Here is a 12129-nt window from a genome sequence, read left to right as displayed (position 1 = left end):
GGAATATAAGGAAGATATGCGTATATTTTCCGTATATCTCTAACTTTCCTGTATGTGTATATCTTCCGTATATGCACGTCGTTCATGTATCTGCATCACAGATGCGCAAATTCCATATGTGGAAATTGCGCATATATGAAAGATATGCACATATCTTCCGTATATGCGCATATCTTCCGTATATGCACAGTTTTTATATATGCACATACAGGAAAGTTAGGGATATACAGAATATATGCGCAAATTTTCCGTATATGTCCAATTTCCGTATATGCGCACATCTTCCGTATATGCCCAATTTCTTATATGCGCAATTTCTATATATGGAATTTGCGCAGCTGCGATGCAGATACATGAACGACGTGCATATACGGAAGATATGCACATACAAGAAAGTTAGGGATATACGGAAGACATGCGCATATCTTCCATATATGCGCATATCTTCCTTATATGCACAGTTTCCGTATATGCGCAGTTTCTGTATATTGAATTTGCGCATATACGATGCAGATACATGAACGACGTGCATATACGGAAGATATGCACATACAAGAAAGTTAGGGATATACAGAAGACATGCGCATATCTTCCGTATATGCGCAATTTTCGTATATGCGCATATCTTCCGTATATGCACAGTTTCCGTATATGTGCAATTTCTGTATATTGAATTTGTGCATATACGATGCAAATACATAAACGAAGATATGTACAATTTCCATATACAAAAATTGCACATATACGGAAACTGTGCATATATGGAAGATGTGCGCATATACGGAAGATATGCGCATGTCTTCCGTATATCCCTAACTTTCCTGTATGTGCATATCTCCCGTATATGTACGTCGTTTATGTATCTGCGTCGTAGATGCGCAAATTCCATATACAAAAATTGCGCATATAGGAAATTGTGCATATACGCAAGATATGGCACATATGTTGCGTATATGCACAGTTTCCGTATATCCACAATTTCTGTATATGGAATTTGCGCATCTACGACGCAGATACATAAACGACGAGCATATATGGGATATATGCACATATAGGAAAGTTAGGGATATACGGAAGACAAGCGCATATCTTCCGTATATGCCCAATTTCCGAATATGCGCATATCTTCTGTATATGCATAATTTCTGTATATGTGCAATTCATGTATATTGAATTTGCGTGTATACGATGCAAATACATGAACGACGTATATATACGAAAGATATGCACATACAGGAAAGTTAGGGATATACGGAATACATGCGCATATCTTCCATATATGCGCGCATATCTTCCATATATGCGCAATTTCTATATATGCGCATATCTTCCGTATATGCACAATTTCCGTATATGCACAATTTCTGTATATGGAATTATTTTAAAAATTGGCATTTTGAAAACCAATATCACTACTTTGAAAATCCAAATTTACACTTCAAAACAACTAATATTAACATTTAAAATAAAAACTCACAATGTTTTACTTTAGATTTTACTTATTATTTCAAATTTAATAAAATTAAAGTTTTAAAATTAATAAATATTTTTGAAATCAAAATTCACAACTTCATAATTAAATTTTGGAAATTAATAAATATTTTTAAATCAAAATTCACAACTTCATAATTACCATGGACACTTTTGGAATTGAAAAACTTATTTTTGAAAGTGAAATTCACTATTTTTTAATTTAAATTAACAACTTTGAAATCAAAATTTATATTTTTGAAACAAAACATGACACTTAATGCTTTAGAAATCAAAATTCACAGTTTGGAGGTTTGAAATTAATGGAATTCACATTTTTGGATTCCAAATACATACTTCTATCCATCAATGTTTCCACTCTTAAAAATCAACATTTTACTTTAGAATATTAACCATTTCAAAATTTAAATTTACAACTTTTAACTTTATACTTCCTTACTATTTCAATTGTAATTTTATTTTGGTAATCTTAATATTCCCTCTTCTCCAATCACACCCTTAACCCCATAAAACAAAAAAAAAAATCAATAAAGGTTAAAGAGGTTAAATAACAAGTACATGTTTATTAAATGGGTTGATTCTCACATGTAAAACCTATGGAATATGAACATAAACTATAAACTATAATTCATATGTAAAGAAATAAATGATTATTTTAGGGTTGAGGATGTGAAAATATATTTAAGCTTTCATATTTTTTTCGATATATATTTTGTTTATGCTTAAGAGTCGTTATTGTATGGTAGCTTATGATAAAAATATCTACGGTTACATATTTGTTAAGAGACTTGGTAAGAATATTTTTAAAGTGATATTGGATTGTAATGTCTGGTTATTGTTTTTTTATCTAGTATCAAGTTTGAAAGGCATATGTATTTTTAGACAGATTAATCTTGAGGTGCGAGGTATAAGTCTTAAGATTACATTTTAAACATCAAATAAGATATAAATATGAAAGTAACTTAACTTATAAACTTGATAATTTGTAAATAATAAAAGAAAAATCCGTTACAACTATTCATCAAAAGTAATGTAACGTTGATAGAATATAAGATCGCATCCACATAAGGATTTAAAATTCAATGAAGATGTTGTCATAAACACAAGTATAAATTTATGTATTTTTATTCAAAATAGGTCCAACTATACATGTTTCTTTTCTACAAAATAGAACTTCATTTCCAACATAAATAATGGAATCTCATGCCCATAAATGACATAATGGAAAAACGACATCATGATCGATCTAAAGTATGGGTCTATAATTCACCCTCGTCCCTCTTGGCACTCCCAGGTGGATTTCCAAATTGATATCTCTGCAAAAAATTACAATAATCAATTAGTTGTAAAAATTGAAAGGCATATAATCAATTTCATTAATTCATGATGATATTTTGATCAAATACTCATTCTCACCGTGAGGATTTGAGGCAATGGAGAAGACAACCCTTCTTGGGTAGATGGCGGAGCACTTGGTGACGGATATAGGCATGGTTCAGGGGTGCTGGATAAAGGCATGGTGGATGTGAAATAGGGAAAAGGTAGTGGGTGCGGGCGACGATACACCCCCACCGGTTGTACGATAGTGGGAATCACTGTAGGCCGGGGGATTAACCTAGGGGGGGAAATTGGAATGTTAAGGGTGGACGATTGAAAAAATGAGAATGGTGGATGATTGAAGGGTAGAGGTGAGCATTGGGAAGGTATTACAGAGGTGGTTATAGGCATGGAAGAATTTATGGAGGAAAAAGGTGGTGGGTGTGGGCGATGATACATCTTAATTGGTTCAACAATATGGGGTAGCACCCTTGGGGATGATATTGGGGTGTTAATGGTTGAAGCAGTGTTCCCAATGCTAGATCTTTTTTCAATAGCATGTTCATCAAATAAATGAATTCGACAATTTGGAATGTTGTGAGATGTGGGTCCCTCAGCTGTAACAATAAAAATAGTTCATATATTCATGCAAATGTGTTGAACATGCTAATATATCACATTTAACGTAAAACAATGCATAGCATGAAATTTCCATACCAATATTGGGTATAATAGAATCTTGCATTATCTCAGGCGCGTGGTCCACATTTCTTTGTTTTTGAGAAGATGACTCCAATTGTTCATCCATTCTTTTTTTCCTTGCATGAACTCGTCCAACCCTTTCAAATTGTAGTATATTTGTCCCTAATTTTGACTTGTGACCACATCGCCTCTTTTTATTTACTGGACTCAAGAAACTATGTTTTCTCTTGGTAGTGATCTTGGATGGAGTTATAGTATTGAAAAACATTTTGTTGTATTCTTGACATGCTTTGTCTACCAAGTTGTTCAATGCATATGCCTGTTCCAAATTTGTAGGTATTATGGATCTCAATTTCTCAAGAGTTGATGAGTTAACACGTTTCATCTCATCATGTTCAGAGAATGCACTATCTTGTCATACATTGGTCGATTTAACATTGTATGAGAAATTCTCTAAATTATCAATGTTTGTTTCATTATGATAATTCAGATTGGGAGGAGAATCAAAGCATGGCGAAAGCTCTGTTTGGATTTCTGGGACCAATATAGGTGTTTCATTCAAATCAAATAAAATTCTAGGCCTTTCTGTCATGGGATCTGTGACACCAGGTGCTACATTTTCACCCAAAATAGTGTTACTCACTAACATCTCAACTTTCAATACATGTTTACAGATATTTCCATTTAGGGCCCAATTGCAATTTCAGAAGTGTAGATTAGAACCCTTATATATGACATTGTACCAAATGTCACGAGTATCCTTATTTTGGATACAAACCCAGTAGTCATTACTCTTTTCATCAGGCACACAATCTTCATTTGGGATTTTCTTAGCTCTACACTTGGATGAATTCAATTGTTCCTGTATTTTTCTGGGTTGTACAAAACCAACTTCTTTTAAACGGTGCATATGATTGTAAAATAATACAACCTTTGTCAACAAAACATATATTAACCAATCAACCCTTCTGTGGCATGCATTGTTCTTCTCACATAGGTACCTTTCCTTGATATACCGATGGTAAGATTCAATGGCATTGTTCGTATCTTGATTTGAATGTGGAAAATTTCTGTATGCTTTTGCCCACATATCTGTAGAAAGAAATTTATTAGTTATATATTAATAAGTATACATATGACATGAAAAATAGAGTCATTAAAACCACCAATAAGAAGCTTACATATTTTGTTGTTGGACAGCCAAGTATTTCTAAAATATGAAAAATCTTTTTTGTTCACTGAATTCTTCAAATAAGCTTTCAACTTTCTTTCTCACAGATTCATCATCTTTACACATGTGCATGATTTCTCCTAAACCACGAAAAATGCGTATTTGGTTTTCCCTCCCTTTGACCTTGTTTCCAACATTTTTCAACCATGCACGACGAACATGCCACACACATAATAATACTTTGCACTTGATTGAAGACTTGCAATAACATAAATTTTAGAGAGATTATACATTAACAATATTTTTTATGCCTCTTATAAAAATAATAAACACATCACCTCAATGCTTCAATTTCGGCAATAGCATCATCTGTGATGAAGGCAAGAACATGCCAATCTGGTCGCTCTTTGTTTCCAATTGCAAGTAAGGCCAACATCCATTTAGAAAGATCATCTATAGTATTGCGTGATGATATCACCCAAGCTATTGGAACCCCATTGCGATGTTCGTCGAAAACCATTAAGGTGTAAAGTTGATACTGCATTACAAAAAATGTGCATAATTATATTTATATAAGATACATGCATTAATATGAGGTTAAATAAATGAATCAGATTTAGGATAAATATGTACTCACCCCGTACTTATTTGTACTAAAGGTTGAATCCATTGAGATAATATTATTGTGAGAGTATTTCAGCATCATTGAACACATCCACTTTGTTTGTATGCCTATGATAAAAGGGATATTTTCAACAAGATCTTGTTTTTGGTAGAAGAAAAAACTCTCTGGGTTTTCCTTATACCAGCACTCTACACTCTTTGGATCACTTTGATCTTTAACATACTCTAGCCTTATGATATCATTGTAAATGTTACTTATATCTTTTTTTGTCATGTAGGTATCTCGAGGTATCCCTGTGTATAACTCACCAGATCTATCCTTCACATCAGAGATGAACTTGTCCCATATCATTGTAACATTAAAACCTCTTTTAATGAAATGTTGGACACTAGATCACATATCCCAACTTAAATGTGGTGCATAATTGAATCTCATGGACCTACCGATTGCATCTGTCCCATGACAAATAACATTGGATTTATCAATATGTCTACATGCAGTATATATTATTACAGCATCATCTGGTCTCATTTGAAGTCGTCGCACAAAGAAGTGACATTGGCAACCAACTTTAATACTTTCATGTCGATTGCGGTTTGTCTTTGGATCTGATGATGCACTCCTAATTCTCCTTGTCGACTGTGGACCACATGAACACCAATAACTGTACGTAAAAAAATTACTACAAATTAGATATAATATTTATGCATATTGAAAAAATTATACGTATCTTGAAAAAGCATATAGAGACTCACACATTGTACTCCAGGAATGTCGAGTAATTGGTGTGTTTGATATCCTCTATTTTGTTACTTCGATGATTCTTAAGAAGAAATTGAGTGGGTGCACTTTCATTTGATTCCTCTCCACTTATGAAATCATCAAGTCGACAATATGGAATAATTGCAACTTGGTCCCCCTCAATCTCTGTCCATGTTAAGTGTTCTGCTGAAATTGTATCATATCTTCCGGGTCTTCAACTTCCAACTCGTTAATCCTCTCCCACTTATTCATTCTTAAAATACCTGTACAAATTACATTGAAAATAATTTAGTTTGAGTAAATATTATGGTCTTGATCAATGCATAGCGTACTAAGCATGGAAATCTCATTTTTTAGTAAATATTTTATACTTTTCATGTAAACCACTTTGGGATTAAGTAATATTCAGGGGATCTTAGATGACATTGTACGATAACTAATATCATAAGAAATTGGGTCATTAATAAGCTTAAATATCTCTGACAAATTTAGACTAACCCATGTATGACATATGAATTCTTTCTGGAGGTGGGGCCACCATGTTATTGTCGAGGGGCGACTTGTGATGAGTCGCTGAGCTGGAATTGGTCAAAGGGAACTGCCTAACACTGACACATAAGATGGTGCGTTAATGGGTCCCTTCAAATAGGGATGAAAGGGAGAGACATAAAACCTGTCCCCAACAAACCCCCCAATATCAAGAGTAAAACCACTAAAAAAATTTGTGAATTAAGACAAGAGGAAATCCCCTCTATTAAATCTTCTTTGAGAAAAAAATACATGGTGGTGGTGACTTAGTAATGTTATAGAGTAGGATAGGGACTCGACTAGGATATAATAGGATCAACTAGCTCGAAAAGACAAGACTCACCAAACCACACCTCAATTTGCAATCTAGTTCCTCTAGCTAAAAATCCAAAGCTTATAACCATCGTCCTTGAAGAATAAAGGGTGGCATTGATTTGCATATATATTGATCAAAGAGTTTTTGAAGGAGGACCTTACTTCTATGCAGCAGCTAGACTCTACATGCGGCCATGGATGATGAATTTTGTTCCAGAACGTGAAACTTTTACTTCAGTATCGGTCTGGGTAAGGCTCTATTCTCTACCTCTTGATTACTGGAAAAATGAATTGTTAACCACTATCGGCAATAAATTAGGTCGTTTTGTTAAAGCTTCTGAAGCCACAAGAAAAGAAAAATATACTTCATTTGCCAAAATATGTGTGGAAATGGATTTATCGGGAGCTCTACTGGATGAGGTGATCTTGGAAGTTTTTGATGAAGAATGGGTGCAAATAGTAGATTATGATCACATTACATTCAGATGTCGCAGATGTCATGAACATGGACACCTTCTCAGAGATTGTCCACTCAGTAAAGTAGTAAGCAAGAGCAAAAATAACACAATGAAGTAAACATACAGCTTTCGGAAAGTGGTGAATCGTGGAAAGGGCAGCAAAAGAGGACCAAAAAAACATCAAGATGAAGGTCAAATAATCAATCAGAGCAAATTCCAAGTGCTTGAGGAAGATGAAGAGATCTCAAAAGAAGATCAAGCAATGGAAGGAAGTCCTGCAGACAAGGAATCTGAAGAAAACCGGGAAAACACACAGGACATCGATTATCAGAAGGAAGCCATAATGAGTGATGCAGAACTGGAGATGGATCAGGAAATGACCCAAAATGAGATGGACTTGGAGGATCATGAACTACAAGAAATTCTTGATAAAGAAAACCTAGATCTGGAAGGGTTTTTGATACAGGGAACCACGGGAGGAGTAGATTCGTTACCACAAGAAGAACTCAATAAAATACAACAGTTGTTTCTATGGAAATCACAGGTTGGCCGCTAAAATACCTAGAGTCAGTCAGATGAACATCACTGTTCATTGGCGTGAGCACAACGGATACCATAGTTCCTTAATTAATGGAGAGCCTCTCTTGTTTTCTGGGATCTAGGTTCAAGCAAGAAAGTTGAGCAGGCATGGAAGGAATCCTTGTTTTACTGGCAACCGGAATCTTTAAATTTTTGGGCCTGGTAGAGTAAAACCACTTCCTTGGCGGTTTTTGGATGTTCGCATCGCTCTAAAGTGGGAAACGGTTTTACCGATTTTGCAGCAATCCCATCCAACATCCTACACGTGGCAGATAGAGGGTTTGGAAAACTACCCTCCATCGCACACTAACGTCTGGTCTGCTTGTTCGGTGCGATATTATGTTCTTCCATTGGATTTCTCTATGTGGATCAACAGTCAAGATTTTTTGTGTCAAAGGGACTTTGCCGAGGACAGAATTGTGGGAGATCTCGCAGGCTACCGGGGGCGAGTGGCAATTTTGGGTTATTTTGAATTCGGGTTCGGATTCACTGTTATCTTCCATGCATGTTGAGCCTTGAGGTTGGAATTGGTGGATTTCGGGAGATTCACATGCGCGAAGTTTATTCCACCATTCGGACTCGAAATCCATTTAGTGTGGTTTCTATTATTTCATCGGGTCCGTTTTTGGAATCTAAGAATATGCCTTTTTTGGCTCTGATTTGTGTCTCATCCGTCAGAACTTTGCAAACGGATTGGTCGGTTTAGGCTTTTGTTTGTATTTTGAAGGTCTCACAGTTAAATTTGTGGGCCCGTGGCCCAGATGTTAAGCTTTTGGCTTAGTACCCAAGCCCTGAGTGGATAGTTGACTCTATGTCCCTCAGGTCTCTTTGGGTAGATGTATTATATGTAATTTGTTTCTTTGTTTCTAATGAATAGAAGGTACGAATCTTGCTTCAGCAAAAAAAAGAATTTAAGTTAGTCGTCCCCATAATATCATTGTTCACCCTAGCTTACATACTTAATATTAAACAATGAGCCAACTTAACATAAGCTGATGCACCCCGCATCTTTGCTTTATTAGAAGCATAATTTAGAGGCTTATTTAGCCTAATAACACCCCTCTTTTTTAATTAAGTAGATTATGGAGAGTCCTTTACCAGATCTCAAGGTATGTGGTTATAGATGATAATGCGCCATTGAGAAAGGTAACTTTTAAGTGTAAAAGCATAGGTTGACGCTTCTCGAGTCTAATAATACCCCTCGTTTTTTCGTTTTTTACGTAAGTAGATTGGAGAGGTCTTCACCATGAGATGTCATGGTATTGAAAGTTGAGAGTGAATTTTTCAAAAAGTAATATTAAGTTTAAGTTATTGTGAACAATATATAAATTATTGTAGATATTCACCCGAAGTAATTTATTATAGCCTACATTGTCATTTTTGAATTTTTATTATTTAATTTATTTTTTGAATTTCAATTTTGTTTATTATTTTATTATTCAAATATTTGAAAATAATTTAAAAAAATAATAAGTAAATGGAAATATTAGTTATATGATTTAATAAAAGATGTAATTTATAAAATATGATATCAGAGAAATCTAATTAAAAAGCAGACTTATATTCTATTATATTTTATTTAATTATGAAACTTTACATACAGAAAAACGAGTATTTATTACAGAGTTTTTTTTGACATTGTATTCTAAATGGTTCTTATGTTATGCTCTTGAATCTAACTCTTAGATGCTCTACTCTACCACGAGACAATACAATGCTAGAAAGATGGAACCCCCTCTTTCTAGTGACCTGGTGTTTAACATAGTTTGATAATGATTTCAGATTAGGGTTTTCACATGTCTCAACACTTCGTTAGTGTTAAATACATATAAATATTTAAACCCATAAAAGAAAAAAATGTAAGTGAATATAAAAATCATATAATTTAATACAAGATATAACTCAGGGGATATCATATAAAAGAAAACCTAATTAGAAGGTGAGGCTTATACTCTACTCTTTTTTATTTAATTATGGAAATACAAATACAAAGAAAGGGGTATTTACGATCGAGTTGCCTATGACATTGTTGTCTATATGGTTGTTGCAAATTATCTTTCTCCTTTTTTTTGATCTCAAATCCCACTCCTAGATGTTGTGCTCAACTATGTTTTAATACAATCCTAAAAAGATGGAACCCCTTCTCTTCCTAGTGACGTAGTATTTAACATAGCTTGGAAACTATTTAAGGTTTAGGGTTTTCACATTTTTCAAGCCACTATTAGTGTTACGGTTTTGGACCTTTTAGGATCTTCTTGAATGTCCACACGTGACTAACTCCACATATCTAAGTAATGGTGTTGATGCAGCGTCCACTTGGTACCACCGTATGAACAAGTTAGTTGAACTTGTGGGAGGCATAGCTTTTGCATATGAAATTTGATTAAGGTGATTTTCACATTGTTTGAAAGCTAGAATTGGTGTGTAAAACGACATCAAGAGGCAAAGAGCTATGCTCACAAAGCTTTCACTCATTTCATATCCCAAAATAACTTTAGAGGGCTTTAAATTCTAAATCTCAAAATTAAGACATATCATAAAATATGTCACAAAAGATAATTCCTCCAATTTTTCTACCCAAAAAATATCAAAATAAATAAAAAATTATCCAATAATTCATTTTAAATCAGTTAAAAAAAATGTTTCATTTCAATTTTTATTTGTAGAATTTATTTTAATGTATATTCAGGTGAAACAAGAATTGGAATGTTTTGTGTAGCATTGTCTTGTTATTCTTAATATGAAAAAGTAAAGTATTTATGTATTCTTAAAATGGAATGTGTGTCACTTTTGTGGTGAGGAGAGGAATGTGTATAAAAAGAAATTACATACATAAAGCAAAATGAAAAATAAAGTGTTACTTTCCCTTTAAGTTAAGCTATGTGATCAATCAAACAAGGAAAATATTTTAGTTTGTTTTGCGTATGATAAAAGGTCCTATGAAGACCTATTCGTCCTTTCCACTCTATAAGTAACTGGGCCTTGCGGAGATATATTTTGTGACGGGTACTAGGGCTACGTCCCGAAAGAACTGGTGACGCTTCCAGCAGCCAAAAAATGATGGGTACTGGGGCTACGTCCCGAAAGAACTCGTGACGCTTCCAGCAGCCAAAAAATGACGAGTACTGGGGCTACGTCCCGAAAGAACTGGTGACGCTTCCAGCAACAAAAAGAATCAACCAAGGTATTGAATGAGGCTTTAGTGCTTCCCACACCTCCACCTATAGGGAAAGATGCCCTAAAATTTGGCCAATAGGATACCTTCGTCTCACGGAGGCAGTCGAGTCTTTAGCTTCTTGGTAATCGGTTATCAGTACCGAGCACTATACAGGTTGGGTAGCCCCATATAGGACCGCACGCACTGAGCGTAAGCCGAACCCCCTCTGAATCGGGTCTCTGTGCTACCTGGGTTGTCTTTTCCATGGACTGATTGAAGGATTTGAAGCACCCTAAAAGACAACTTCTATGTTTCAAAATGTAACATGACCATGGCGGCTTATTGGATGCCTACCCCCAACAGTCCTAACCTAAACTATAAATTATTTTGTGGCCCATGTGGGGAGATTTAGTTTGTTCAAGTTATGATTGCTTTTACATGTCTTCCTTCACTTATGGTGTGAAAAATTAAGCTTAAATAAACTAAGTTCAAAAGGTTTTTACACTTGATTCCCTTTGTTCAAAGTTTAGAGTAGCTTAGTGTGTGTAGTGAAATGTGTGTGTAAGTGACAGGGTGAACATACAAAGTTTGCAGTCATGTGGATATTCGATGATCCTTTTCAAATTCGTCTACTTACACTAAATTATGTTTGTTCCTTACCTGCAAATAAAATAATGTGTGGTTGATGGGCCACTTACTTCCTTCCTATTACACTATGTGAGCCTAAAAAGGGAGGTGAAAAACTGAGTGCTTTGAGAAAGATTTCAGATGCAAGCCCAGGATCGTCTAAAAGACGCAAGGGAAGCAGGGGCTACTCCCTTTCTTTAATAACACCAGTTCCTAGTCCCAATGCTAATGAAGTAAAGATGCTTTGGTTAGTAAAAAATATGAGTGAATTATGGGCCACTTACTCCTTTGCTAATTAAGCTATGTGACTTGGGTAAAATAGCAAAACAAATTGAAAAAATGTGTGGATTATGGCCACTTACTTTTCCCCTTAATTAAGCTATGTGTGAAATGTAAA

The sequence above is a fragment of the Pinus tabuliformis genome, chromosome 2_2, assembly GCF_031772625.1.
Source record: "Pinus tabuliformis cultivar Carrire ecotype Pingquan chromosome 2_2, CPIR1, whole genome shotgun sequence".
Taxonomy (NCBI): Eukaryota; Viridiplantae; Streptophyta; class Pinopsida; order Pinales; family Pinaceae; genus Pinus; species Pinus tabuliformis.
This window is presented reverse-complemented; position numbering follows the sequence as displayed.